The 26394-nt window shown below is 38.4% G+C and overlaps 1 protein-coding gene and 2 long non-coding RNA genes across 5 annotated transcripts in view; 2 read left to right on the top strand and 1 right to left on the bottom strand.

Moving 5' to 3' along the window:
• LOC133520741 (uncharacterized) overlaps nt 1-26394 on the top strand; it is a 409169-nt gene that overhangs the window by 102994 nt on the left and 279781 nt on the right. The gene's annotated exons all lie outside the window — the stretch shown is intronic.
• LOC133520734 (uncharacterized) lies at nt 190-3579 on the top strand. Of its 3 annotated transcripts, none has more exons than XR_009799801.1 (3): nt 190-397; nt 976-2984; nt 3442-3579. It is a non-coding gene; the product is annotated as an uncharacterized LOC133520734 (long non-coding RNA). The 3 variants fall into 3 exon arrangements; XR_009799800.1 differs by lacking the exon at nt 190-397 and having other exon boundaries at nt 859-1175; nt 1432-2984; XR_009799799.1 differs by lacking the exon at nt 190-397 and having other exon boundaries at nt 859-2984.
• On the bottom strand, nt 3820-11829 carry LOC133520735 (uncharacterized). Its single transcript, XR_009799802.1, has 3 exons — nt 10601-11829; nt 5760-5848; nt 3820-4613 (listed from the first exon to the last, which is right to left on the bottom strand). It is a non-coding gene; the product is annotated as an uncharacterized LOC133520735 (long non-coding RNA).

The following is a 26394-nucleotide window of genomic DNA, read 5'->3' as shown; positions in this document are numbered from 1 at the left end:
TATTGAGTGTTAGTTAGTTAGTTAGTAGTGTAACTCCTCTGGAGTTGCAGGTGTACATAGGCTACGGAGACTGCTTACCATCAGGCGGGCCGTATGCTTGTTTGCCACCGACGTAGCAAAAAAAAAAAAAAGTTCCGCTGCATATAATATTGTCAATATTTTCTTTGCAGGGATGTCGAGATTTTTTTTCTTCCAGCTCGCAACTGCTGCAGAGGAAAAAGAAAGAAGAAGGATTCAGCGACGATCTTTGAGGGACGCTGCAAACCCCTTTGATATGCCGGACGAAGAGTTCCGTCATATATACAGAGTACGAAAGGAGTTAGTGTTATATATTTGTGAAGAACTCAACGCCGACCTCCAGCCTCACAAGGGTGATGGATTGCCATCTCACCTTAAGGTAAAGCTATAATATTGCAGTGTTGCTCATATAGTACCAAAAGTTTGTATGTTAAGATACCTACCGCACAATCACACAAAATTAGCTGATACAAATATTTGGGTGAAATTGTTGTTTATAACATAACAGAGGTGCTACATTATACCTTAAAATTTAAATATTTCTTAAGCGAAAAAATTTACTTAAATAATTAAGCTGTGTACAACTACTTAAATAAGATTCTAACAGCATTACATCTGCTGGCTGATGGCAATTATCAACACGGGACTGGTCAGGATCATGGTTTATCTATTGGTCAGACGACTGTAAGCCACAGTATCTCGAACAATTTGTAGATGCTGTGAACAGAAGGTATGTTTATTGGACCACTGAACTACTAGGCATCAAAAACTGTGAGAGTATACTAGGGCTATCTTAGTAGTTTTTACTTTTTTGAATAAGCATCAGTGTTGTTTGTTTGATAGTTATGTTCAGGTAGTTAGTTACATTGGATACATAATCTGGAATTGCAATACTAGCTAGGTTTGACTAAGGTTAAGTTCTAAAACGTGCCATCTAAAATATGCTCCTTTTTACAGACTTAAAGACCAATGGATAATAGTTTTTCCTGGAACTGATCGGTCCCGACGATCAGTTGCCTCAGGATTTGAGGATGCATATGGTCTGCCAAATATCTTGGGTGTAGTAGACTGCACTCAAGTGAAAATATTTCCCACCTGTGCCACACGGAGTGCAATATCTGAATCGGAAAGGCGTTCACGCTCTTAATGTACAGCTAGTAAGTTTCAATTTTAGTTACAAATAATGATTTTTTTATATTAATCATAAAATCCTCATCACTGACCACAATGTATGTATATTATAATTAAATAAAGAAATATAAATACTATGGGACAATCTAACACAAATCGACTAAGATAATGATGTACCTAATCTAGATTGATTATAATAATTCATTAAAATAATAACTTATATGTTACTACTTGGTTGTCACCAATTCTCAAATAAGAATATAAATAACCTTATATCTTCAGATTGCAGATGTCAACTGTAAGATCTTGGCAGTAAACACGAGGTTTCCTGGCCGTGTGCACGACTCTTTCATATTTAACAATTCGTCCATTTAGGATGAATTAAGAAGATTGTACAATGGCCACATTGGGGAGTATTTCCTTCTGGGTAAGCAGAAAATTGTGTATCTGTACCTAGTGTAAATTTATTCGATGGGGAGACGTGACGTACGCGTTTGCGTTAACTGTCATTTTGTATGGAATTTTGAGTTTCCAAAACATCCCGCTTGGCGCGCTGTTTCTAAATCCCTTAGCACCACTTGCACCATTTCACTAACTCGGGGTTAACTGGTTAACCCTGGAGTTACCATGTTACCAGTACAATTTCACATTGGGTTAACGGTTTAACCGGTTAACCCCGGGTTATTGGAATGGGGCAAGTGCATGTTAGTAAATGTACTAAGATCACGACCACAGAATAAATAGTTCATGACTAAGTTAATATACCTATCATAATGTAAATAACCGGCCAAGAGCATGTCGGGCCACGCTCAGTGTAGGGTTCCGTAGTTACTCTTCCGTCACAATAAGCTAAACTGGAGCTTAAAGTGTAGTAAATGGTACCTTTCACCCGAGTTAAACAAATAGGCAAATTTGCATAATCAGTACCTAATTAAAGAAGTCTTTTTACTATGAAGGGAAAACTTTTTGCGATAACTCAAAAACAGCTAAACTGATCATGTCCGCTATAGTTTTCATTTAATGTCTTTCTTAAGCTCTACTTCCACGATTTTTTTCATATTTTTTGGACCTATGGTTCAAAAGTTAGAGGGGGGGGGGGACACATTTATTTTTTCTTTCGGAGCGATTATCTCCGAATATATTCACTTTATCAAAAAATGTTTCTTGAAAACCCCTATTAGTTTTGAAAGACCTTTCCAACGATACCCCACACTTTAGGGTTGAAGCGAAAAAAAAAATTCACCCCCACTTTACGTGTAGGGGAGGTACCCTAAAAAAATTAAAATTTTAGATTTTATTGTACGACTTTGTCGGCTTTATTGATTTATATATCCATGCCAAATTTCAGCTTTCTAACACTAACGACCACGGAGCAAAGCCTCGGACAGACAGACAGACAGACAGACAGACAGACAGACAGACAGACAGACAGACAGACAGACAGACAGACGGACATGGCGAAACTATAAGGGTTCCGTTTTATGCCATTTGGCTACGGAACCCTAAAAAGGCATAAGCAAGGGGGAAGTTTCGTTAGTTGTTCAGATGATTAAGTATTATGTAACCAAAAAATAATAATTTCAGGTGACTCGGGGTATGCTCTTGAGCCATGGCTCATGACGCCAGTGCTGAATCCTGCCCCGGGAAGCCCAGAAGCAAGGTAGGTACACGGTCTGGCACTGTCGCGTGCGCAACACGATCAAGCGTACCAATGGGTACCTCAAAAACGTATTCCGGTGCCTGGGCCACGACCGCGTCTTACACTACAGCCCGACGAAGGCATCGTCAATAATAAATGCATGTTGCGTAGTATACAACATAATGCAACATTATAGGTAAGTGAGCTTAACATTGCAGATTCTCATCAGTGATAGAGAGGTTAGATAAGTAACGAAATTTTCTTGTTTCGCGGTAGACCCTCAGGGCCTCCGCTAGCTGACGCGGACGCCCGCCGCGTGCGCACGCTCGCGGGTCCTGCTCCCAGGCCAATTCCGTCGCACGCGCCCGCGCCACTTAGCGCTATTCATACAATTTGTTATTAGACGGGGCGTCCGTTCGGATAATCCGCGTCAGCTAGCGGAGGCCCTCAGATTGTGATGGATTGTGGTAGTTGTGACCCCTACGCAGAGTTTCGCGTAATATTCCCTATTAAATGAAGATAAGGGCAAATGGAATAAATTTCATTGTTCAGCGATTGATGAAGAAAGTTTCACATTTTTACTCTTTATAGTGATGATTAGATTTCTTCTTTAAATTCTAATATTCTTACCGATGTTCTCCTTTTTCTTGCAGAAATGTTCCCGAGGAAATCGTAGGAGATATTGATGAAGACGCTCCTCAAGAACTTCCTCATCGTCATGCGCAAAACGGACTACTATTAAGAGTGGCGCAGGAAAAGCGTGCGCGTCTAATAAATACATATTTTGCTTATTACTATGTTTTATTCTGATACAAATACCTACCTAATATACAAAACGTAGAAAAATGCGCAATGCTTTAGATTCCCTTAACTTTGTTATGGCTACAGGAAAAATGGGAAAGAGTTAACCATATTATAAAATGTGTATGAACCAAATCCCTTTTTCCCGCTCTATGTAGTAATATACTAAATAAGTATGTATTTTCTTTCAAGAAATGTAATCAGAACATTATTTTACTAATAAAACACAGTTTTCAAAATCAGTAAACTTTAATTCCTTTTGCTCGGAAAACAAATAGGTAAAAACTCAAAAACGCCCCGAAAACCCCCATATAGCAAATTTAATTGAAATCATTTGAGCCATTTTCGAGATCACCGTAATCATTGACATATATCTAAGGACGGGCCTTATGGGCAATAAGAATAACCGGTCAAGTGCGAGTTCGTTTACCTCGCACACCGAGGGTTCCGTACAAACTTCAAATTTTCTCATGAAAGACTTGACCAATGTAAAAAAAACAATTTTTATTCTTAAACTTCGGAGATGAGAGAGGGGGGGGGGGGATGGTATTATTTTCACATTTTCCTTCATACGTAAATTTTTTTTTCACAATGAAAATAAAAAATTGTTTTGTAATTTTCAATTTGAGCTCTTTCAAATGATACCCCACTTGACCTATTTAACTAGACTTTGCAATTTTACCCCCTCTTCATATTGGGAATTTTCCATTATTAATACTTACAAATAAAATAAAATAAATACACATCCAATATGTTTGGGTCAGCGTTATTCATTACTATTCCAAATTTCACATCGATAGCTTAAGTACTTCTCGAGATATTTAGCAATAGCACCATAAGGGTTCCTTTTGTACCTTTTTGGTACGGAACCCTAATAAACATACGGTGTGTATTTTTGATATGGCCGCAAACGTAAACTAGACGGAGGGTGCGAGGACAGCGCTTAGCTCAGACGTCTTCCTCTTCCATTATAACTGTGTCTTCCAAGTTCTCAATAATCTCGGTGTCCTCCAATGTGTTAATACTGGAACAATACCAAAATATAATTTATAATAATAATTAAGAAGTGGGTCCTTTATTCAAGGTACGAGATATTAACGGTGATTACTTTTGAAGCCACATCCATATATGTGTGTAAGTTGAGTCTCTCGAGCAACTCGCAGATGGCGTTGCAATCGTTTAAAAAACATGTCACTAGGTACAACAAACCCAAAGGAACAAAACCGACATTAGACGATTCGATGGTAATCCCAGCCAGTGTAGACGTGCCTCGGCCGAGGCGGCGCACTAGGGCGAGGAAAACGCGCGCTCCGCCTCGTCCGAGGCACGTCTACACTGGCCGTTTTGTGCGTGAGGAAGTTGCCTGGCGCGTATATGCTCGCTCTGTGTGGACCCGGCTATTTGAGTTACTTTTGTTTGGTGACTAACTAATCAAAGATGAAATAAGATTTACCACAATTATGAATGAGGAGTAGAAATTCACGATAAAAAAGCTATGCATTTGACATTTCGAAAGACCTCCGTCTACACTAGCACCCCTAGTGGCGAAATTAAACGCGGTAGCACTCATTCGGGCGTTAATAATATTGTATTCCAAAGGCTCTCATACACGAAAATAAGATCTTGCTCCTTGGAAAGGTCAGAGGATGAACCTATAATTAGTCAGGTAGTTCAACCTCAGGGTAGGAGTGCTTGTTCATTCGTTCGCGTGTTATTACTAGTACATACTACTTAAACAATAAATAATACGTTTATTTGTTAGTTGATATGAGCAAAGAAAATTTGAAATAGAGGTGGATTGTCAATGAAAATTTTGTAGCTACAGCAGATTTACTGCCATCTTTAGGCACACGATTAAAACTTTTAGAACGCCATTTGACTTTGATCCTTATTCTTTTACTGATGTGTCAAATTTGTTAAATATCAGAAAGGGGCGCCATATTACCGGGCATAACCCGGCCCGGGCCTTTGATCTATTAGATGGCGCCACTTTTTGATATTTAACAAATTATACACATATCAGTGTACGGATAAGGATCAAAGTCAAATGACGTTCTAAAAGTTTTAATCATGTGTCGAAAAATTGCAGTAAATTTACTGTGGCTACAAAGGTTTCTTTGAGAATCCACCTGTTTCAAATTTTCTTTGATATCAGTATTAAAAGTCTTACCGATTCGCCAACAAGTCGTGCCCCTCCTTCAAAACACTCCATTTTTGTTTCTGCGCCTCATTAAAAATTTTCAGTTCGTTCAGGATATCCTGTCAACATAAAATATGTTATAGCAAGTTTAAACTAAGTGGTATCACAGAGCACATAATAAATAGCGCCATCTACCACAATGGAGATTATCTCTGTCTACATACCTGTTCTACATAACTACATTTACTTGTTCCAGCTCATACTAAAGTTGCACAAGAAAGCCTTCATATACCACTGATTTCTTACGGGCTCCCCGTATACCTACTTATTGTGGGAATACAGAATTTGAGTCAAACATATCCATACACAATTTACGGTATTAACAGCTTTATATCTTATTTCTGTTATGATAACTGACTCACACAAAATATAACTATAATAAGTTGTCAAATTTTATGAACATTTAACTATTAACAACAACCAACACCAGATTTGACTATTATGATACTACCAAACGCTGATATATACCGCACACGAATGAGAAGCTAATAGGTTACTTAGGATTGAATAAGTCTAGTGTTATGAAATATATTAGTAATAATAACATTGCCGTGTACCGTCCAGTCAAACATATGACCATGGTCAAGATTTCAAGATAAATAAAATTCCAGCCTTTCAATAAAATGCATGTTAATTATAAGTTTCATAATAACCCTCTTATGGGTAGTTGGTGGTGTTATTTTATTTAAACGGCACTGTACGATACGAGAAATCCCGAAATGTAGATTTTGCGATTGCTCGCGTATATATATATTTATTATTTGTATGTTTTATCAATACAAATAAGGTCAGATGGGGTAAGCGAAATATGGAGGCAAGAGAAACACTTGTAGGGAATGGTACGTCAAGTATGGAGCTTACAGGCTTTATGTATGCATTCTTACTGCCAAGTTACTGTTTTTCTTGTCCCAAGTTAAATAAACAATGTTTCTCGTACTCAACCTGATCTTAAAACAGAATTATTAGTTCATAAATTAATTAATTACTCTTAAAATATTATCATGCTCATGCTGCAGATGATTAAATTGTGCTGTCGAAGGTGCCGGTTCCGTCGTGCGGTTGCGGGGCAAGTACACAGCTCTGTGTACGTGGATACGCGTGCAGGGCGCGGATCCACGTACACAGAGCTGTGTACTTGACGTGCAGGCAGGACAAGACGTGCGGGTTGGGCGGTTATTGCGGAACGAGCGAGAAGGGCGGGACGGGCATAGCGGGCGGAAAGGGCGGCAAGAGAGGGACGTTCGGGTAGTCCAGGACTTGTGGGCAGTACTGAATGCGTGGAGCGTATAGGGCTGGCAGAAGGAGAGGGAGACGAGGACAAATGAGAGGTGGAGAAGTGGGGTTGTTCGCTGAGCAAGGCCGCAGTAACGGTGGCGGTTGTTGGAACAACAACGAGATTTTCAGCAGTGGCAGAAAACGTGCTGCCAGCCACACTGTTCCCAGCACCCGAAAACTCAACGTAGTCGTCAATCTGAGGCAATGAGCACATGCAAGTTTAAAATATTTGTTATAAGAATGAAAACAAGCAAAAGATTGTAAAAACTTTTACCCGACTATGATTTTTTTCTTAACTATAGCACCTCTTCCTTGTCCAAAGTCAGTTAAATATTATTATGTAGTCTATGTCACCCCATAAAAATGAACCTATAAACACCTCATTCACCAAAATTGATTAGTAATTTATACACAACAAAAACATACCGGCATATATACGGCATCCATACGTAGACTGCTAAAATCATAACCCTTCCCATTCTCATACTCGGGTAAAAATAATTCCGGTTAAACCAAACCAAAAACTTAAAAAGTAAATATATCTGAAAATGCTAGCTTCTGCAAGGGTGGGCACCAGCGGGGAGCAGGTGCCCACCTAGAGAATAAAATCTGTTGTCATTTATACATGATTAGCCGGGTCCACACAGAGCGAGCATACGCGTGAGGCAATATTCTCACGCACAAACTGGCCAGTGTAGACGTGCGCTCGGGCAAGGAAAACGCACGCGCCTCCTCGGTCGCTCTGTGTGGACTCGGCTATATAAATTCAACAATATTTAAACCCATAGTCATAACTGCATGCGATTATGGCAAAATTAATACACTAACTATACTTATTAATAGTATTAAAACAGCTTTTACAGTACAGTCAGCGTCAAATACTTTGTAGCAACCAAAGTAGCCAAATAGTTCGGTACACCATATATTTAGTATGGTGTACTACGAAGTATTTGACGCTGACTGTACATATGGTACTACTTTACCGCACTAGTGCGAAAATTACCATATTACGTTACTGTGTCAAACATTTAAAGGGTACCTTATGTACTGTAAAACGTTGTACGATACATGTGCGAATAGGTAATTCGCAACTCGTGTCAATTTAAAACACTCCCTTCAGTCGTGTTTTAATTTATCGCCACTCGTTTCAAATTTTCTGACTTGTTATTATATGCCGATACTAAAATATAATAATAATAATAACAGGCCTTTTCATCTGCGTGAGATGTTTTAAGCAGCATCCTGGTAACGACACTTGCGTTCGTGGCTGTATAGCCCTATGCGAGAGAGGATCCCACGTCCACACACGCGGCAGGTGTATGCTTGCCCAGGTGGGCGAGGGTTGGAGGCCTGCTCGTGGCGCCTCATACGTTTCTCTCTTAAAGAGGTAAACCAGGCATCGTCGTGTGTGGCTTGACCATCGTGAATAGCACGACGCCATACGGGTCGGTCTTCGGCCAGTTTTTGCCATTGGTTACATGTGATATTAAAAGTAACCATATCACGCTTGACGCAATCTTTGAAGCGCAGCATTGGCCGCCCGACCAGTCTTTTTGCGTCTGCAACCTCCCCTAGCAGGATTTGACGTGGCAAACGAGTCCGTTCCATTCGATACACATGCCCAAGCCACCTCAGTCGTCTCTTCTTTAGTATGGCTGTGATACTATGGAGCTGTGCCTCGCTTAGAACAGACTCATTTGTCACGCGATCCTTCCATGTGAAGCCAAGTATGCTCCGCAGACAGCGCATATGAAAGGAGTTCAGCCGGCGTTCTTGTTTTGCGTAAGTTGTCCAGGATTCCGCTCCATACAGAAGAGTGCTTAGGACACACGCTTGGTAAATAAGCATTTTCGTTTTTACCGTAAGATGTTTGTTGTCCCAAGCCCTTGCAAAATATACACCATTATTAAATCAAGTGATGATTGTATGAAACTTCAAGCTGATCTTGATAGACTGAGTTTATATTGTTCTATGAATGAACTGTACTTGAATGTCGAAAAATGCTGTGCCATTACATTTACAAGAAAACGCAATAAGATAGAGTATAATTATTCATTAAACAACAAAAATTTAAGGGTTTTGTCTGAAGTGAAGGACCTGGGGTTAAATCTTGATAGCGAACTACAATTTATTTCACATATTGACAAAATTTCAGCAAAAGCATACAGAATGTTGGGATTCATTTTCCGACAAAGCAGGGATTTTACAAACCCTAAGACTCTGCAACTTCTCTTTAACGCATTTGTTAGGTCCAACTTAGAATACGCTACTACAGTCTGGAATCCTCATTTCAATGTTCACATTAACACAATTCAAAAAATTCAGAACAAATTTATCAGAACAATGAAATTTAATATAAAGTTAAATCTTTTTACCCTGACAATTTCTCTCTTCAACCCCGTAGAGAAATTCGAGATCAGATATTTTTGTTCAAAATCATACATGGCCTTATTGATTCTCCCAATCTCTTGTCTAAAATTTCAATTCAATGTCCTGATCGGCGAACTCGCTCCACAAACCTATTTGCAATTAACTTTGGTCGTACTACATATGCAAGAAATAAGTTCTTAGCTAGAGCGTGTAGAACTTATAATGAAATTTTTTCTGATATTGATATATTCCATTTATCATTACAACAGTTTGTTTCTGTAATAAAATGTACAGCTAATAATAATATTGATTAGTTACTATATTTCAGCATACTTGCCAATTTGTTAATATTGTTTTCAACAGTTTGAGTTATTTGAGTTTTGCATGTTTTGATATTAATGTTAATTTCTGAGCAACATAATAACTAATAAAATTAACATCTTAATGATTACTGAGGTCATGATAATGCAGGTCAAAGAGTCAGTTGCTTATTATAATGTTTTCTAAAAAAGGTATTTAATATGTATAGTTTTGCTGTAGTGACCCACTAGGCTAAACCGGTCGTCGAACATTTGATTTGATTTTAATTTCTTAATAATATTTATGAAGTGAGTAATCTAAGCTTTCTTATTTCTCTTTGCTTAAACTAAGACCATGAAGAGTTTATTGTGTCTTGTTTATTGTATCTGTTGAGTTAATGTCAGGCTAAGTAGTTTCTAAAAGTACTTTGCGATACAAGTGCAAAAAGTAGGAAATTACCTTTTTGCATGTATATTGTACATACAACGTCTTACAGTACATATGGCACTTTTCAATATATGCATGTATAGTGCTAGTTACTGCACTAGGGCGGTAAAGTAGCACAATATGTATTGCAATAGTCCATTACGATACAAGTGCGAAAAATAGTTAATTTATTTATTTAATTAAACCTTTGGGAAACAAACAGGCAAAAACAACACACATAGTTAATCAGATTACACATCCACAAGCCAAACAGTTTCCACTAATGAGTAATAACAATTATACTTCATTTTATTACTATGCACAGATTGCACTGTAATTTCATTCAATATTATATAATTATAAAAAAGTGTCTTGTTTAGGAAGACTTCTATGCGGACTAAGTGATGGAAATCTTAACTATGGGAAGCATATTTACTTACCACTTTCCATGCCTGCACTGACTTATTGGGCCCGTGCTCCCTTAAGGCCTGTGCAAGGGCCTCCCATTGCGCCTCGTACCTCTGGGGTCCTTAGAGGGCCGTCAAATTCCCGGTTGGCGAACCGGGTGTGCTGTGACATGTATTCAACGAGCAATCTAATTTGTGCTGCGTTCGAGCGACTGAAAAAAAACAGTCACATAAGTTAACGATCAAAGGAACTGGCAAATAGCTATATTTTTCTGCAAATAAATTCTTTTTGTTTTGTGTAACTTACATTTTTGGATTTTTGGGTGGCATCCTTTCAAAAGTGGTAGCGGCGGTTTGGCCAAACACTTCACAGTAATAACACGCAAACTGCCGATAAAACTTTTCAAGTTGTCAAAATAGCAAACAACGGAACAACATAAACGGAAAAGGCTTTAATATTTCCTGAGGAGTAGTGGGCAACATATTTTCATCACTGTGATCACTGTCACACATTTTTATTTAGTATTATTCACGGTTTCACTCACAAAACAAAACTTTATGAGTTTTCAAACTTCAACAATGACTTCAACGCAGAGGAATACTCGTGGGCGTCCGTTGTAAAAAAAAATGTTTGTGTTTGCCTAACAATCACAGAACAGAGGGCCTACCGTGAACCACGTTCGACGTGTTGCCTCCCTGTCATACTTACGTACGAATTTATAAGTGCGACAGAGAGGCAACACGTCGAACGTGGTTCGCGGTAGGCCCTGACGCGTCGCAGCAGCGTGCAGCGTGTTTAAGTAGACCGAAGTATGACAGACGCCGCGACGGTATTACATTTCGAAACGCCACCGTTGGCAAATTTGCATTGAATTGAGTCTCCTTAAACAAGAAATATTTTATCGAAATATGTGAAGTTCTATTTTCAACATTTTTATAGTAGCGATAAAATTCGGTGGTTTTCCGATTAATATTATTTAGGAACGCACCGTAAATTTTATACTGCGTACTCAACTTGAATTTGCGTACTATTTTTAAGAGGTGCACGTAACGGAACGCAAAACCCATCTGGCAACACTGACTAAGATCTTTCAAAGATATTCTAACGTCAAAGTGACATTGGTCATCCGAATCGTGCAGCTTCTGTCAATTATACCACATACAAACGATATCTAATTGAGAACTTATCTATATCTAAACCAGAACTTAACGATCTCATATCTTTTCCGTATTGCATTTTTCGAATAGGGCCGTTTGTCTCCGTTTGACAAAGCTGCGGAAATATTAGAATTTCAGCCTTTGTTTTAATAAAAGTTTTGAGTAAAACGTGTGCACGCTTGTTTGACTATTCTATACTGAAAAATTTAGTTCAACGAATCATGATTCATATGTACTACCGTACAGAATGGAAACTTTCTACAAAACCGAAGTTTGCCAGCGATTCAGGGCCGAATCATGTTGTCCCTTTCTAATGTTTGGAACTATCCCTTTCGGCTATTTAGGGTTGTCAAAATTCATATAGTTATCTTATCTGTGGTTGTGCACGCAAAGGAACGTCAAGTTTTGCTAACCCTAATAATTGCTCGGAGCAAAGTTGAAGCAAACGAAGCCGAGAACGCCCGAACGCTCTAGTTTTAACCCCTGGTACAAGTATTTAGTTACAAGATTACTTAGTCAAAACCTTAACAAAATATTAAATCAGAACCGGTCTTCGGTACGCCACTGTTTTGCAGCTACTTAAGCCGTAGACGCGTAGACGTTTCGTAGCGCTACGAAGCGTAGCACGTGTCTACGACCGGCGCTTTTCACATTTGATCGCAACGCGCACTAAGCATGGAGTGTGAACTTGAAATTTTTGCTGTATCATTTAAATTTTAATTGTATTTGCAAACAATGAACAACTGACGAAACATTTACTTAAATACCACGCCAAAGTGTATCACGGGCTTTACAGATTTATAACATTTTGCCAATGACACGGTGGCAACATGAGGAATAATGCTTTGCTAACCGGCCACGATAACGTAACGTAAATCAATGCCGGGATTTAAACGACATGCGACGAGTTCCGATGATGGATTGGAGGCGTGTTTGAGTTTTGAAAATGTGATTTTAATTTGATATTTTTTTGCCTTTATACATCACGGAATAATGGTGTTCCGGAAATTTGGAAGAGGTGCGCGGAGCCGACGACAATACGTAGCGCTCCTTTTTTATACTTTAACAAATTGAGTGCCGGGAAACCTCTGTGCGTAGTTGTTCTACTTTATAAAGCTGGAAAACGCAGGATTGGTTACGAGCGTAGCGCTACAAAAACCTTGGCAGTGAATGTATTAATGAGATGTACGGGGTACACCGAGCGGATGCTGCCCTTGTACGTGTCATGGGACGCACACAGAGGCAGCTCCTCAGGGTCAGGGTGGAAGGAGTCTTGGGAGTTGATGGAAATCTAAAATGAATTAGATTATCGGGTAAATGCGATGGACTAAACACTGGGCTGTGGGATAAAAACCCGCATGCCTACCTACGATATAAAATAAAAATAGTTTTATTTCAGGCAATACGTACAGTTACAATGCCAAAATAATACTTAATAATAAAATAAAATAAAAGTTGAACTATTAAAATAGTATTATACTTATTTTGTTCCCGTTTTGGTGCATGGAAAGCCAGTGCCTTAACATATTACAGATGTGCAATTTTACTTTTTTTTGCAGTTTTTGGGGATTTTCGTCCTCCGGTATGCAGTCGCCGCTGCTCCAATAGTCCTCAGTCTTATGAGCAATTTGTCTCGCCCATTGCTACTTAAACCTGTCAATATTGCTTACAGCTGATTTGATATTCATCTCGGTACAATTCTTTCTCACTTATATAATATCAAATTAATATCGTATTTTTAAAACCTGAACACATCTCCACCCATGTTTCAATTTACGATAAGTTTATACTCGTACCACATGTTTGTGGTCCGTAGGCTTATGTAGTTTAGTGGTTGAATTTTGGATGGAATGTTGTGGAGGCGGAAATTAATATCGGCGGTCATTGATAAAAATAGTACTGTCATCTTAAATACACTGTGGGCTCGAGTAACCCGACTGATTTTAACCACACATTCCTGAAGTCATAAGGCAAAAATATATTAGTAGGTATAGATATCAGTCATATAGACTTTTGGTCAAATTCGGCAAAAAATATGTGTGCTGAACTGAAAAGTTCACAACACGGTATTTCTTTTTACATCTTGGCGAAAAAAAAATAACGAATACCTACTCGTAAGTAAAGTTTTTTATTTATTTATAGTAACATTTGGTGAGTTTCCTTAAAACGTTAATGTCTGTCAGTATGTATGTTTAAACCAAGTCACATAGTGGCAGCGTCGCGGCCAAATGAGCATTTTCACTGAGTTATTTCAGAAAAAAAATCACAAAAATTTACAGTATCTCCAAAACAATCTGTCAGGTTATTCGAGCCCACGGTGTATATATAGTAATGATATAGGAAGCAAGCGAGCAGACGAATAACCTGGAAAACGCTAAGATGAGGACGCCATTAACAGAAATACGATGAGGGTTTTAAAAAGACTTATCGAGGCTTGACTGAACTGAGTGCCGTTCCCTTGATTAAAAATCTACTATTGTTTGTTGCGAGCTGCACTGACAGTACATAATTTCAAATCAATATCAGACAAGTTCCTATTTATTTAAATTCGAATGCCGCTCCAGTTTTTGGCGCAAGAATATTTTAACTGAAATAATATTTGGAGACGCAATTTCCATTTTGCCCCCTCCTAATTTATAGGCTGCGGCGGATTAACAAACGCTACATTTTCTTTGCTTTTTTAATACGTATTTTCATTTGCGAATGTATTTTTCGCGAGGCGCCGCCGGAAGTATTTATGATCTAGTTCCGATTTTAATGTAAATCCGAAATCTGCTACGTAAAAAGATACACGCAGGACACCGCGTCAGATATATTCGAACTGGTCAAGCTAAAGCGCGCTTTGTTTGATGCGATAGCCGCGTATGTGAGTGAAACATACCAAAATTAGATGTCAAATAGTGCAAAAACGCTTTTATATAGTATAATCGCCTGGTGCCGAAACCTGGGAATGAACCAGGGACCTTTAGATCACGCATCACGGAATGTAGGGAAACTGCCAATGCGCTTACCGCTGCGTTTACCGCGTAAAGCAATATACGGTCATTAGATTATCTGATTTAAAATTGGTGTGCGGCAAACGCACGTTCAGTTTAAGAGGAAAGGGAACGGCCGCTTCACCATATACACGTCATCCCCATTTTCCTCTCTGGATATTGACGTTAAGAAAAATAATTTTACATAATTTGATGTATATTATATGTATATGCCCCTACGTTTGACTTTTATTATTGTGAAAATTAGGTGTAAAAACAGATTTCATATACAAATTTTTAAGTGACTATAAATATTATAATAATTAAAAATTCGAAGTAAAATCAAACATAGTTGATATATTATATTTTCAATAATGTTAATATCCAGACGGGAAAATGAGGATTACATTTTTATGAAAAGACGATTTCTACTGAGTCCTCCACTTTCGTCTTAACGTCTTCATAATAGAGGCTTTGTTCAGATATCTGTGAACACCTTGGCCGGCCCGATATATCTGATGGCAACTGTATCTTTGACAAACATCATTAGGAAGATACAAACAATATTGTCTAGCGGTGTTCTTTGTGAAGAAGAGTAACAAATAGATGAATACGAAAACTCGTTCCTATCGAGAAGCCCCTATTTGTTCCGTGACGTAGGTTAAAATAGACTAAGAGCTGGGGGCAAAACAATAACATCCTTGTACCTATTTTAAAAATGTTTTAGACCGCACGCCTATCGTGAGCGGCGCGCCGTCATGAACCTCGTCGGAATGCACGAAGGTTGATACTATATAGCTGCGCGCATCAGTTGACGTTTTTGGCGGTCAAATGGCAAAAAAAATTACGTCAACAGCCTATATACAATCAGTAAAGGGACATGTCATCAATCTCCGTAGTTTAACCTGATATAAAGATTGACTGTGAAGTGTGAAGACAACGTGGTCGAAAAAGTCTCATTGTTTAAGTAACATGTATGTGTATTATTGCATACTTATTTCTCAAAGAGACTTACCAGTTTATAGGTTGTCTTCTTAACTGCTATTATAGTAATAATTGCAAGATATCAACTTGGCCCTACGACCAAACTGGTAGGTAAAATGGTTAAGACAAAAACATTTATTTGTCAATCTTCGAACGTGCTCGTCAATCAGTGCTAACCCGTTATACATGCATTGTTATAGTAGCACATGTTTTGTTTTAATTACTATAGATATTAGCAAAGTAACACCTGATTCTATTGATTATTTGAAATCTTTATTCAATTAGTAGTTGGCTCCTGGCCTATTCATGTACGGTTCGTTTCTCGCAGTCGTCACAATGGAACGCGAAGTGCTGGGCGCCAACTCGTTAGGACTAGCGAACGCGTCAAGTTTGCACGCCGCTGATCTCCGCACTAGATCGCACATGCGATGTTCATTGAGGTAGAAAGATGAAACCGACCTAGTTTATATGTAACGATTCCCGAAGTCGCAACTTTCACGACCTAAGCGGACCTAAAAGAAAATATTAACAAAGATGTTACTCCAAAATAGTTTATATGGACTAAAAATACTTTCGGATGCTAAATGGTGTGCCTTGCAACATAGTAATAAATATTTTATTCCCATGTTCGAGCGTGGGTCGTCTTATACGCCCCATCTAGCGGCAAGCAGTGATCCGTGAGGCACATAAGTGTTAAGACTCGGATGTATTTGCCCAAACACTTACCCATAACTTTGCAGTACAAGTGTACAGTATCTGTCACAGCTGTTTGCGATATTAATAAAAGTTTGCTAGCGCCAACTTGTTCGGGAAGCGTAATGTTATTACTTAACTATTATGTTTGACCAGTTTTTGATAACAGCACGTTTGTAAAATGCCGAGAAATTAGAACTTGCTGGCCGAGTGTGGCATAAACGGATGAGCGTCAAGTGGGATGGGTAGTACGAGACAGGCAATCCTTGATCCGGACAACAAATGTTTTTATTTTAATAATATTAGGTGTAGAACATAAAAACAAATTAGGGTTGACTACAGATGAAACGTGACGAAACCAGTCTAGTTCCTAAACTAATAACCTTATAAAGAAAATAAAAACCTACAGGCTAATTCGAATGTGTATGTATGTATGTATGTATGTGCTTCTGAGCATTTTCCGCAAGTCGACAACCATTGTGCTTATTTTGCGTGAAACGAGATAGCGCTACTCTAACCACTCCAGCTCCTCCACGAAGCCTAGAAATGTTTTCAGGTTGCTAACTGCCTCCCTTAGCGTGCAAGGAGTCCCTAGGTATTTGCTCCTGTATACTTCTACCTGTTTGCAGTCTAGGAGAATCTGTTTTGTTGTTTCCTCTTCTTCCATGCACGCTCTGCCTGCACATGGGGCTGTCTGTGTCTGGGGCAGACCACAGGGACAACGCGGCCTCGAAACGTCGGAGATAATTTTAAAATTTTGTAACTTGATTATACGAGTTTAAATCCCGTTTTAGTAAATAATGAAGACCAAATCTCCTTTCGGAGTCGCGAAATCTGATGCCAGCTTTATAATATACCCGGTTTATGTTACGAAAAAACCATACAGTACCACACACATGAATGACTTAATTTAGACCTTATTTTAATCTAGTCGTTTTATTTTTCCAGGTAATTTTGCGGTTCTTGACTGATCGGACGTTTTTCTGAGGCTTATTTAGCCTTGACTGGGTAATTGTGCTCTGACAGTTTGTATATATACATTAACGTCCTTATTTATAAAAGTTTACGGACCTGATTTAGTTAAATTAAGTTATATCCCTTTCTTACAAATACACAAGTCAAAATGACAGATATAGACAAACGATTCATAGCTAATTCAGGCCAGTAACGCGTTTATGAATAAGGCCATAAAACTATATCAAATCCTTATTAAAGTGTTAGTAAGTATGATAGCAGCGATTGTAAGATTGTAAGTATAAAAGTGTGTATTAGTAGTTTTTACCATAAGAAATACGGTTTTAATATTATTTTGTAATACAACATGCAAAATTTCAAAATTAAAATCGCAATCTTATTATCTGTATGACACGTGTGCATGTCACGTGACCTAAGACGCCGACCAAATTTTTTTCTCGTGAGTGACGTCACTTTAAAAAGAAACAAATTATGTTAAATGCATAACAACGGCGAGAAGTTTGTACTTTGCACTGCACATTTGACGTTTCTTTGTTACTGCAATGCTATTATGGCGTCACAAGAATGGCGGCTGCCTTTTGGGCGTTTAAATTTTAAACAATTTTTCTTTGCATATATCTAGTGAATAGGATGCGGAGCAGCTCTAACGGCATCCTGAAAATGTTTGTAGGAAAGCCTGATTCTCCCATGCACAAACATATTAATAAATTAATGATCATGGGTAGTTTAATTGCGTGAATTTTAATTTTGAATTTTAATTTAATTTAGTTATTTTATTGTGAATTTTAAGTTAATTTATTTATAATATGTGAATTTCAATTTAATTTATTTATTTATTTTTAAATATTAACAATAGATTTTAAGTCACTATGTACCTAACCCCAAAGGATCCTAGTTATCTAAATAAAGAAATTTATTATATTATATAGCGATTTAGCGATATTATTTTCAGGAAATAAAAATACTAGTAGGCTTTCGAAGCTATACGTCATTTATAAATATATTTAAAATAATTTACAATAGTACAAAGTAGGCACTTTAGGGAACATAAAAGTTAGCAAATATGCTTTTGTGTAATCAGACGCTTTTCTTGCTTCACTTGTTTTTCCTACGTAAATGTTAAGTTTCCTTTGATATCTTCAAATAAATTACATTAGACGAAAATATGTCGTTTCTGAAACATTTCGATTTCGTTTCCTTTGATATTGGAGACAGTGATTAGAAAGTCCTCTTTTAATGTGACCGTGAAGATCTTTCTTATTTTGTCAAGTTTGTTCATTTGTTTCTGATAACATTATAGGTTTTCATTTTTTAAGTTTTGACATTATAATTATATTTCGTCGCTTTTTGTTCTAGTATATACTCGTACATATTACTGACTTGAGGTCCTCTGATTATAATACAAAAATTTTTTTTTTTAAATGCAATGTACCAATATCACTCACTCGCCATATCACTCATATGCACCGAACGCAAAGAGGATTTGAAATAGAGGTGTATTGTCAAAGAAAACTTTGTAGCCAAATAAATTTACTGCCATATTTCGACACATGATTAAAACTTTTAGAACTCCATTTGACTTTGATCCTTATTATTTTACTGATATATGTTAAATTTGTTAAATATCAAAAAGTGGCTAAGGGAGACGCCTAGCGACATCTACCGTAAGAGCATAAAACGAAGCGATCTATAAATAATATTACACAGCACTTAATACCCAAAATTGTAAATAAAAATATCAAAATATGATTTTTCAACGGATTCAACTATTTGTTATTTTTACGATGTAAAGGGACGAGTAAGAAATATGCATAGTTTCCCATTGCCATGCGGGAATTTTTCATAACATTCTCGTACAAATGCAAGTTTTCTGTAGTACTAACATAATAAAATACTTCAGTTTATGCAGACGGAGATATTATGTAGCATAGATTATTTAACACACACAAAAGCACGCTCTCCAAGATTAAATCTAGACACGCGGAGTCAAGTTTTGACATACAAGTTATACCTACTTATGTGACGTGGCTAATCACTTGATTAGTCATTGTATTGTCCTCGCAAGTTACTGATTTATAATGTTACTCTAACTATGTTACTGTTATAAAGTTTGGATTTGAATATTACCCCCTTATATTATTTCCGAATGGGTTAAAGTTTATATGAATGTATGATCACCGATTTTAAAACATATTTAAAACACATGTGTTAATTATTGGCAATAGTCCGTGGTGGGTGGTTTGAATTTGTGATGCCTACCCCAAACTTTTTCATAGACTCTTCGTCAGTTATCCGCGACCAAGACCAGTGAAACCTGGGTCGAAACGTCGGAAATAAAGGTAACAAAATAAATTCGCGATAGACCGGGTTTTAAATATGTTTTAAAATGTATTCAAAACGCAAAAGTTTCAAATAATATGATCCTCGATTTTTATCCGGTCAAAGTTACAGACAAAATTGTTACATAATATGTGGCTAGAAATAAAATAAACCTTTACCTTCCACAAATATCCTCCAATCGAATTTGATATACGTTTCAGAGCACTATCGGATACTTAAAGCCCTCGTGCAAATTGGGTTAGAGCGGTCCTCTGTGATGCCAGTTCTGATGTGACTAAGCGCGGGCGGAGACCGGTCAACCAGTATTACGTGAATGCAAGGTCCAGAATTTATTAAATCATCCAGCCAAACCAGCATGACCATGAAGAAAATTATAAGTAGGTACGAGGGCCTGCCGCGAAAAACGATATTCGTAATTTCTTTATCCGCCTCTCTATCACTAGAATATGCAAGAGCGATACAGATGCAGACAGCGAAATTTCGATTTTCGTCTTTCACGGTAGGCCCTCTTTTGATAATCTTAGTTTAAACACAGTTGGAGCAAAACCGATGTAACGATCAACTTTTAAGTAGCTACATGAGAATTTTGAGTGCTATGGTGGTACCTAATTCTTCGCGTGAAATTTTATACTTTATGAGCGCACAGCTAGGATTGTGCAAAATAAAATACATGTACAAAAACTCGTCGAATTTTGTGCGGCAGTTTTCGGAGTTCGCGGACAATTCAAATGTGTGCTGCTGGGTTCTTGGTAGTTTTTCTTTGTTAAATTTTCTCAATCTGCGGTAAACTCGGGGTAGAGGAAAAGTAAAATACAGATGTGGGACGACTTGATATACATATATTGTAAAGAGTGGCGGGAAAGAGAAGAGGCCTTTGCCCAGTAGTGGAACACTTCAAATTTTACCGCAATAAGGCTAGTAAAAAATAAATATAGTGAACCAGCCTGTGGTTTGCTTAAAGCCTTTTCCTCGCCAGTGCACGGAAGGCGGTCGGAACGTCGGTCCTTGACGGAGTTAGCATTGATTTGTGCGACTATCTTCACGGCGGTCTTTACTGTAGAGTTTTTAGTACTCGTATTTATATGCATAATTAATGGTCTACAATTATTACTTATTACATACATTTCCTAAGTATTTATTTAATATCAGTTATACTTCGACATTTATTTTTTCTCCGATGTTTTGTGACGACACATACATTAACACATTTAATTATGTGCCTGCGTCCAAATTCTGCTAAACCCAAACCAACCAATGAAAAGTTAGACAGAGATAACTAACCACACAAATTATGAATCTTATCTTATACCTTTAAACGAGCAATTCTTGTATATATATATGTATATATATTTCTGTGATCTCGGAAACGGCTTTAACGATTTTGCTGAAAGTTGGTATATGGGGGTTTTTGGGGGTATACAATCTATCTAGATTAGTCTTATGTTTGGGAAAACGCGTGTATTCGAATTTTCATGCGTTTTTCTTTCGACGCAGAATATGGTCGCTAATTTCGTATTGCTGGCCACTGTCTGTCTGGTCCAGCGGGTTAAGACGCGGACTGCTAAACGAGTGTTACGGGTTCGAATCTCGCCCGGTGACTAATATTTTTTTTTTTTATATGTTCAAGTTTATATATAATTTTTTAATTTTTATTGTTTTAGACAAGTTTCATTTAGTAAAAAAAATGTAGTTAAGATTATCACATATACACCACCATATTACAATAAATAGTTATAACCGAGCAAAGCTCGGTCGCCCAGGTACTATACCTTTAAACGAGCAATTCCTGTATATAATATATATTTCTATATTTCGGGGATCTCGGAAACGACTCTAAAGATTCTGATGAAATTTGCTATATGGAGGTTTTCGGGGCGAAAAAGTCTAGCTAGGTCTTATCTCTGGGAAAACAGCGCATGAGTTTTTGTTTGTTTTCCGAGTTAAGAGTCCTTATTCCTACAGCGAAGGTATTTTGTAAAATGCTTCCTTTTTCATTCAAGATTACGACGTAACTATTAGTATTTATTCAAAAACTGATAACGTACTTAAATAATCGTTTCCTAAACTAGGGGCTCCAACAGTTCAAATTTTCATTTTCTCTTTTAAACCTCTATTTTAATGAGGTTTTTTGGGAGTCTTTTCCAAAATTTGCAGTGAGATGTGGCGTTTCGGTTCTCAATTTTGCTATAAACAAGAATCATTTGGTACATGAATGACTACAATTTGATTCAACATATCTCGTACGAGGGGCTGGAATGATTAACAATCGAAGATTCATTTGAAAAAACTGATAAAATACCTTCCGAGTTTTCTTCATTTTTTTGGCGAAAACAGGGTTTTATTATATTTTATTTCCGCAAATTGTACGCATATTTTGCTTTAAAAATAATATTATAGCAAACTGTAACTTAATGTTAACCTATAAAAAAAAATCGTAACTATGGGACCTACATTGCCGTAAATTTATATTTTTTAAAAACACGTATAAATCACGCAGCAGCGACGCCCCGCTCTCAGTCCGCGCGGAGCGCGCTTAGAGGACGGACCTGTGCTCGATTGTCAGGCATTCGTTGCGATCGTAATCAGCTACGGAGTTCCGAGAAGTGCTATATACTGCGATTAGAAAATCTTAATAAAAGTTCATTTTTTACAGTATGCCTAACAGACTCGCTTATTGATGGATTTTCAGTGTTACTTTTTTTTAATACTAAGTCGGTGGCAAACAAGCATACGGCCCGCATATGTACGCCTGCAACTCCAGAGGAGTTACATGCGCGTTGCCGACCCTAACCCCCTCCCGCCCCTCGTTGAGCTCTGGCAACCTTACTCACCGGCAGGAACACAACACTATGAGTAAGGTCTAGTGTTATTTGGCTGCGATTTTCTGAAAAACGCATTTTCACTTGAAATTACGTTAGGGTTTGCATTATTATTTTTGACCCGGATGAAGTCCAAGTTCTCATGATGGAGTCAGGAGTTGGTCACCAGAACTCCTAATCTACTAATTATAATCCCATCGTGTTTGGGCTCAAAAGATTTGCCCTGACGAACACCATCGATCTAGATGAGGTCCAGGGTCTCATGATGGAGTCAGGAGTTGGTCACTAGAACTCCTAATCTACTCATTATAATTCCATCGTGTTTGGGCTCAACAGAGTTGCCCTGATGAGCACCTTCAATCTAGATGAGGTCCAGGGTCTCATGATGGAGTCAGGAGCTGGTCACCAGAACTCCTAATCTACTCATCATAACTCCATCGTGTTTGGGTTCAATAGAGTTGCCCTGACGAGCACCATCAATCTAGATGAGGTCCAGGGTCTCATGATGGAGTCAGGAGCTGGTCACCAGAACTCCTAATCTACTCATCATAACTCCATCGTGTTTGGGCTCAATAGATTTGCCCTGATGAACACCATCAATCTAGATGAGGCCCAGGGTCTCATGATGGAGTCAGGAGTTGGTCACCAGATCTCCTAAACTACTCATCATAACCTCATCGTGTTCGGGCTCAATAGATTTGCCCTGACGAGCATCATCAATCTAGATAAAGTCCAGGGTCTCATGATGGAGTCAGGAGTTGGTCACTAGAACTACTAATCTACTCATTATAATTCCAACGTGTTTGGGCTCAAAAGATTTGCCCTGATGAGCACCATCGATCTAGATGAGGTCCAGGGTCTCATGATGGAGTCAGGAGTTGGTCACCAGAACTCCTACTCTACTCATCATAACTCCATCGTGTTTGGGCTCAATAGAGTTGCCCTGACGAGCACCTTCAATCTAGATGAGGTCCAGGGTCTCATGATGGAGTCAGGAGCTGGTCACCAGAACTCCTAATCTACTCATCATAACTCCATCGTGTTTGGGTTCAATAGAGTTGCCCTGACGAGCACCATCAATCTAGATGAGGTCCAGGGTCTCATGATGGAGTCAGGAGCTGGTTACCAGAACTCCTAATCTACTCATCATAACTCCATCGTGTTTGTGCTCAATAGATTTGCCCTGATGAACACCATCGATCTAGATGAGGCCTAGGGTCTCATGATGGAGTCAGGAGTTGGTCACCAGAACTCCTAATCTACTCATCATAACCTCATCGTGTTCGGGCTCAATAGATTTGCCCTGACGAGCATCATCAATCTAGATAAAGTCCAGGGTCTCATTATTATTTATTATTATTACGATATATTTACACAGCATTACAGTTCGCACCAAAGCGCTGGCAAATGTATACATGCAAAATAGTACATAATTATTGAACTACAATTAAGTCATGCAAATATTATAAATTAAAAATATGTCAAGTGGTTTAAAATATGCAATTATACAATTTCATGTCAAACAATACAATAAACAATAGAAAACAAATCATTCATCCATCATCTCACAGTATTTCAAACATTCACGACATACATTTACCCATCTGCTAGCAAACACATCGCAGTCAGGGGCTGATGACAAGAACGCGTTAATTGTCCTGAGGGCTCGAAGAATTGGAGAGTTTCTGCACGAAACTGTACGCGCAAGAGGAACGGCTAAAAGACTAGAGCACCGCGGCCTGAGCTGGTTCTTTGGCACGAACGGTACCGAAAGTCTTACAAGTCTTGACACCAAGTCGGGACAGTCACTTTTTCCCCTCAATATGCTACACATATGTGTCAAAAACTTGTAATTACGCCTTACTTCCAGAGAGTTGAAGCCAAGTGATCCAAGCAAGAACTTAGTAGGGTATAGATAGGGATAGTACCCATGCAGTTTTTTATACAGGCACCTTAAAAATGCTTTTTGTACTCTCTCCAGAAGCAGTGCATAAGTACTCTCATGAGGGTTCCAAACGACTGCCGCAGACTCGAGTTTGCTACGAACCAGTGATGTATACAGGAGCCTAATTACGCTTGGATTTCGGAAGTCACGTGAACTCCTGATAACAAATCCGAGCCTTTTAAAGCACTCAGCAGCTAACTTTTTTATATGGTCATGAAAAGTCAGGTGATTATCAAAGATAACTCCTAAGTCCTTGACTGTTACGACTCGAGAGATACTCTTGGACCCAAGTTTGTAGTCAGCATGTGTCGGATTTTTTGCTCGACTAAATGTCATGACAGAACACTTGGATACATTGAAGTGCAGCTTATTAGTTGTACTCCACTGACGAACAGAATCGATGTCGTCCTGTAACTTCTTACAGTCGGTCATATTTTTTATTTCAAGTATTAGTTTCAGGTCGTCCGCGTAGAGTAGACACTTGGCATGCTCGACTGTTTCCTCAAGATCGTTGATCATAATGCCAAATAACAGTGGACCTAAGATCGACCCCTGGCTAACACCCGAACGCGTTGGATATTCCTTAGACACGAAACTTCCGTGTTTGACAAATTGCTTCCTATCACATAAGTAACTTGCAAAGAACTTAAGGAGTGTAGGCGAGAAACCAATACGGCATAATTTGTGTAGCAGAACGTCGTTGTCAACGCGATCGAACGCCTTTTTAAAGTCTAGATAGAGGACATCAACCTGCTGACCCTCATCCAAATGTCTGGATATTATGTCAACTAACGTGAGGAGGTTGGATTCAATTGACCTATTTGCTCTGAAGCCATGTTGAGAATTGCATAAAAAGGGTGAGAGTTGCGAGCCTATCAATGTATGTAAGACAGATTCAAATAGTTTAGCTAAAACTGATAGGATAGCAATAGGCCTGTAGTTCTCAACATTAGATACATCGCTGGATTTTGGTATTGGAGTGACACGAGTGATTTTCCAACAGTCAGGATACCGTCCAATGGACAATGACAGATTAAAAATGTGACAAATGGGAGGAATTAAACAGTCCTTACAACCTTTGATCACGTATGCAGGGATGCTATCAGGACCCATCGAACAACGGGGTTTTAGTCTTTTGATGGCTGAATCTACGTCGCACGGCTCAATTGCAGGTATATGAACATAATTAGCTGTTCGACTTTGGTCTTGGTTGTTGACAGCTTTATAGTCAAGTTGCGGCACCTCGGACAGAAACACACTAGCAAAAAAGTCAGCAAAGGCGTTTGCAGCTTCTGGACCAGTGTGGTCCTTCCCATTGTGCCGAACAGTAGCTTCAAAGCCGCCTTTTGCCTTTAAGGAGCCTATATGCTGCCAGAATGCACGAGGATTGCCATTTATCCTTGCTTCTAGCCCACTAACATAATTATCATAAGCGCAAGAAATTCTGTCCTTTATATTTGCACGTAAGGTAGAATAACAACTATAAACAGAGGCGTCCTTACTTTTTTTCCATTCCCTATGCAGATCTGCTTTGCGTTTTAAATCTTTGATGATATCTGCACTAAACCATACTGGATATTGTCTACACACCGAACTTGTACGTACTTTTTTCGGGATCGCAACGTCAAAGGCAGAGTAAATGATTCCATAAAATGCCTCAACAGCCCCGTCTACGTCACGTGCTTGAAGCACTTCGTTCCAGGACGCTTTGGTTAAATACTCGTAAAGACACTCGTAGTTACCCTTCGCAAAATTATAGTCATGTTGTGATTTAATATTACTGGGGTTAGTAGAAATCCTTGCCTTCTCACAGGTACGGTCAATGGAAATTAAGATATCCAAAGGAGGATGGTACGCGTCGCGATTTGGGACAAGACCGCTTCCTGTAATTTCAGAGACGGACACTTTAACACGTTCTGACACCAGCACTACATCTAG

This window comes from Cydia pomonella, chromosome 8 (assembly GCF_033807575.1).
Source record: "Cydia pomonella isolate Wapato2018A chromosome 8, ilCydPomo1, whole genome shotgun sequence".
NCBI lineage: Eukaryota > Metazoa > Arthropoda > Insecta > Lepidoptera > Tortricidae > Cydia > Cydia pomonella.
The sequence above is the reverse complement of the archived record's forward strand: the minus strand, read 5'-3'. Positions and strand labels throughout refer to the sequence as shown.